Raw genomic sequence first — 5,584 nt, 5'->3', positions numbered from 1 at the left:
CTCGTAAAATTGCACCAGCTCGGTAAGCAATTGCCCACTCTTCTTTCTTCTGCACCAAAGACGTTAGGTAACTGAAAAGTTAAGAGAAAACACAAAAATAAGAGCGCTGATTAGAAACGGAATTGGAATGGGAAAAATAAAGAAGAGTGCACTAAGCTAGAAAGATCATGGAGGCTTCCACGACAGAGAGGACAGAAAGCTATAGGAAACTGAGAAGGAAATTTGGAATAAGTTAATACAGTACTGTACTATGTTGAATAATGAGTCTGATTGGTACTGTAATTTATATACTGGAAAATAGTGACTATCCAATCAGCAATCAAAATATTACCTTGTGAAATTGGGATGTGCGTTTACAAGAGAACTGGCTTGGATATTTTCCCATAATTCACTGAAATCTTCTTTTGACTTGGCGAACACTAACGTCTTCACAGCAGCCATTGGCTCCTGGCGATTATGCTTTTGAATACCAAGCTTTGCATCCAAAAGCCAAAGCCACACTTGCTGCAGTATGTGGAAAATGCAGAGGAAGCGTTGTGATGTGGGCCAAGTTGCTGCCAGTGCCTTTCGTTCAGCATCACAGTTGTCTGTCATGAATGACTGTGGCGCTCCCCTGCCATTGAAAGCACAGCTGCCTAGAGCTTCCTTGACCATGCCAAAACCTGTCAAGCAAAAAATATATGTCACATTTATGTGACACTGTGCATGTGCATGTATGTATGAATGTGTGTCTGTTAACAGTACTAGCACAGTATATGTGTATGCGCGAGAATACTGTATGTATTTGTGAATTACATATGAATATATGTCCATGTATCCTGTATGTTACATAATAATCAAGTAAGCCAGTGATGTCTAAAATTATAGCTGTACTTTAACTCTATGAAATATATATTCTTTTGTCTGCTCAGCCGACTTGAACTGGTCATGTGTCTATTATGTAATAACTGTAAATTTGTAACCAACAAGCAATTGCAATATATTATTGTACAGTACATGTACTAACCTTTAGTCAGTGTTGCTTCATCTTGAGAAGATGTGAAAAGTACAGCTAATGGCACTGCACCAGCTGGTCCTGCACACATAAATGGTATGACTGCTGTGTTTAGGTTGGTCGACACAGCTTGTTGCATCCACAAATACCACCTCCCCAGCTTCTCTCAGCTGCCTGTGTGCTCGCCGCATGAAGGGGGTAATAAGAGCGACACAGTAGCGATCATTATCCTGTTCTAGTTATAGAGTAATTTCTGGGTTTTCCTCTGCATACTTCCTTATGGCCTCAAACATGGATGGGCTGTTTAATCCATGTTCTTTTGACATCCATGCAGTCCTCATATACTGAATGGCCCTTTGAGATGGATTTATGGCGTGATTTGCTTGGCCATAAAGATCATCGCAGAGGTCCATTTTCATTATGTGGTGTCTTTGTGCCTGGGCTGCTGTCATGCCTATAAATACAAGCATCAGTCAGTAACAGCACTAAACATATCTTATAGAATGATAACTTACCATGATATACAGGTATTGATATAGGCTAGTCAATATGCAACAAGTTGTTTATATAAGTTAATATAGTAATGTATATACATGGTAAGTTCTGACAGCAATAGCTGCTCACTCACTGTATTTTTTTTTTTTTTTTCTGAAAGAAAGCAGAGAAAGTTGATGCATAATAAACAGAGCTATATCTCAAAGAATGAGACATTGCATTCTAATACAGTACAATATTAGACAACACACCAACCCCTAAAGGCCTTATGGTACACTCTTGATTCTTTAGTAACCCTCCCTCCCCACCCCGTTTGCTGTGGGAAACCATATGATGATGATGATGATGAAAGTGCATTGGACTGAAAATTTACTGTGATATGTAGGTTATCCATATACAAACATGCAGCTTATCATAATACCTCAAAGTTATTCATTAAAGCTTACTACTTATGGCTTGTACTGTACCATGTTGTTAAATACTTAACTTTGCTTAGTACCGGTACACATCTTATGATTAGATCTTAATATTATTATAATATTCATTTAGCTAACTACTGTAGCAGTATTAATCTTTCTTACTGTCCTGTATTTTTTTTTTGGGGGGGAGGGTTACTATATTAGATTTGTTTATCTTAATATGGTAATTATATATTTCACTACTGTTTTTAACTCTATTTTTAACTCTTATTTAGTTTATATAGTAATATACTTTGCTAAACTTATTTGTAATCTCAATACTGTACTCATAAATATCAAGCTTTAGGCTTATGTTAACCGTGGTAACCTCATATACCGGTTTTCATTCCTGACTTACGCACATTCAACGGATGAGGTGATGGTAGTTCCTCAGTAGCTGACATTTCTGGGAAAAAAAAAAAAGCATACCCATGTATAAAACACATAGGACACTGCAAACAATTAACAAATGTTAAAAAATGCTTGGGGTGGAAATAAAAAAAACAGTAATAGATGGGAAAATTAGTAAACAATTAGTTTATCTCAAATGAGTGTTTAAGTGATTATCTCTGTACATCCCGAGTTTCCACATTCTGGTAGACAGAATAGTGTGTCAATTTCTAGTTGTAGGAATTAATACAATGATATTGGAAGCTCATAGTAATCCTTGAAAAATGTAATAATCACTTAAACACTCATTCGAGATAAACTAATTGTTTACTAATTTTTTTTTCTGCCGAGCATGACTATGTATACATAGAGAGGGATTACTGAAAGAAAACCTTACAAACTGTACTGAATAGCTTCTTCATTCTGGTGTATTCTATATTTACGGTACCTTGTTCAAAGTATTTCTCAAACATCTCTCTTGTACTTGACTGTACTCTCAGTTGATTGAGGGCATCAGCAGATCCAAGGGGATGATTGTGATTTCCCTGGATCTTCACAAAACAAGGAAAATCTCTCAACAGCTTGTCACTTTGTGCTGCTCTCTTTGTCACAACCTTGTTGGTTACATCCATGGACACTCTGCAACTGAATAAGAATATACTGGTAAGAAAAATTAATCTAGTTAAGTTATAGGAAACATATACAGCCAAAATAAGGCTCCTGTTACACCAAGGGAATGGATTGATTAGCTTTATGATTCTTGTCCCCCACCTGTTAAATCCTACATTCCCCACGGTCCCCAACCTTGCTTACCCTATGTATGTTGAGGTACAAACTGACTACAGTACTGTACGATATGACTATGGTATGAAGTTACCTGATTACTTACTGTTAGTTTTTACCCTACAGTACTGTACATATACAAACTAACAAACTAGTACATAAAACTTAAGGAATTTTACTACAATACAGTAGCATTAGCTCGAAGCTGACATAGGCTAAATAAATACAAAAGAATATGTGTAATCTATGTATGTTAGGGTGTCTTGACGAGTCAGGCGTGCACAAACTCGTGTGGTACCAACTCGATCGTTAGGTTAGATTAGGTTAAGTAAGGTTAGGTCAGTTTAGGTTAGATCACGTCAGCTTAGGTTAGGTTAGTTGAACACACTCAAGTTGATGCGCGCTCGAGTTGTCCATAATTCTGTGTTAATGTAAACGATATACAGTATATGTATGCACATCTTAAGTTACCATAGGTTGTAATATTCTACAGAAAAATGTTTGAAATGCTTACCCAGTAGTAGTTCTCTTGATTCCTTTGTGTTTCACGCCATGATGACATATTAGCCTTTGTCGAAATGCTTTCCTAACTCCTTCAACAGGATAAACCTTGTAGGTGTTGAAACACACGTTATTTTTCTTGCAAAATATGCTTCTCCACTTTTCAAACTCTTCTCTTGTGTTTACATTAGTCCTTACATTCACATGGCCCTGATTGCGAATGATTTGTACACTTTTAAAGCCACTTTCACTAAAATCCCAATCACTGCACTCCATGCTTGCTGAGTCGGCGCGTATTGTTGAACTTGTTGTTATTGTCTTCTTAGGTGCTTTTCGGTTCGGCTACTCTTATTACCACGAGTATGCAAACTGATATGCTTAGCCATTTCATTCAGTTCTGCGCTTGATATAAGTGTGATATACTGTACAATGTAATACCTATGGTTTTGTAAGTCCATACATCTTTTTTAGGAGAGGAACTAAATAATTTGAATATCGAAAGAAGTACAAGTGTGTAGAAATGTTACCAGATACTTTACGTAGTCTTAGCCTTCATTTATATTCCAGTACGGTGTCATATTTGCCTCACCTGCCTATAATGTTGTTAAATGTCTATTACGTGCCTTGTATATACATTCTTTTACTGATAAGTTCAGAAGTACTTAAAGTAATTGTACGTTTATAAAGTAAGTGATGACATCATAAGGTAAGTGATGACGTCTTGAGCTGGTAACACTTGGCTTGCCTCAGCTCGAGCTGTGATTGGTCCTAATTTCCCCCATAACGTGAGCCTTTCCAGACTTGGTGAATATGCGAGAGGGGCAAGAGAGAGGTTCGGTCCAGGACCAAGGCGATGATCGCCACCCATTGAACGCTGTCCCTGACCCCCTAGACCGCGGACGCTCCCCCAACCCTGACCCTCTACAGGACATGGGTGTGTTCGAGGGGAGCGGTGTTCGTGTGGTGGTGTCACACGGGGAGCAGGAAGTGGTGGGGAACAGGGAACGCAACCCCCCAGCCCACCCTCACCCCTAGGACGCCACATACCCCTCCCGTCCCTCCCCCCCAGCGCCCCACACACTCAGCCCAGCCCCACGCCCAACAGGACATAGGTTTAGCCTTTGTGGGGCAGAATGAGAAGGCCTATGTGGTAGAGCAGGGGGGGGGGCGGTTGAGGTGCGGCGGGTGAGGAAGGTGGTGGGGCCTATTGCGCTGCTCCTTCCAGTGGTGTTGCTGGCGATTGCATTCGTGTCCACCTTGTGGTGCTGGTATTTTCTCCTCCTAAGGGCCCTGCCTTGAGACCGTATTTTCGAGAGTTAAGGAGACTTTTCAGCACTTCTTGTTTACCTATTTACTTCACTGCAATGTGTCTTACTCCCTATGTTATGGAACAGAGAGAGATAATGAACACTTCAAGTGAGAATACTAAAATCACTACTGTCCCGTAAAGTTCCAGGTTCAAAACATAAGACTTAGGTAAAATTACAAGTTAAAGTTTAATGCTCAAACTAACAACTAAACATTCAGGACTCATAAGGATAATGTAATGGCAAAACAGGTTACATATATGGTTAACTGCAATAGCCTCTATTAACACGAATTTAGCAAGAGCAAATTTATCTAAGTCAGCCCTGATAAAATGAGAAAACCAGATAATGCTCAGTTAAAGCAAGATATAATATTATTACAGATACAAAATATTACTAATACTGGCTGACAGTATGGAACCAATATGAATCATAAAAACTTTACCAGGCTTACGAATTAACGCCTTAGGCTATACAGTACAAGAAAAATGGTAATAACACTTATACTCAAATTATACAGCAGCTAGATGGCTGGAGACTTCCTGAGCACTCACAAAAATAATAATACACTATACAGGGGAGGACAGAGATGTGAACAAAATGAGGAGTAGATCTAAGTGGCAACTAATGCAGAGACTAAGCTCATTATATATGGG

The 5,584-nt window shown here is 38.9% G+C and overlaps 1 pseudogene; it reads right to left on the bottom strand.

Annotated features, from left to right (window-relative positions):
- Window positions 1-577: 577 nt before the first annotated feature.
- LOC145395656 (uncharacterized) lies at window positions 578-2,969 on the bottom strand (annotated as a pseudogene).
- Window positions 2,970-5,584: the final 2,615 nt, after the last annotated feature.

This window comes from Coenobita brevimanus, chromosome 32, assembly GCF_032717465.1.
Source record: "Coenobita brevimanus isolate Jiangsu-jjx chromosome 32, ASM3271746v2, whole genome shotgun sequence".
Taxonomy (NCBI): domain Eukaryota; kingdom Metazoa; phylum Arthropoda; class Malacostraca; order Decapoda; family Coenobitidae; genus Coenobita; species Coenobita brevimanus.
The sequence above is the reverse complement of the archived record's forward strand: the minus strand, read 5'-3'. Positions and strand labels throughout refer to the sequence as shown.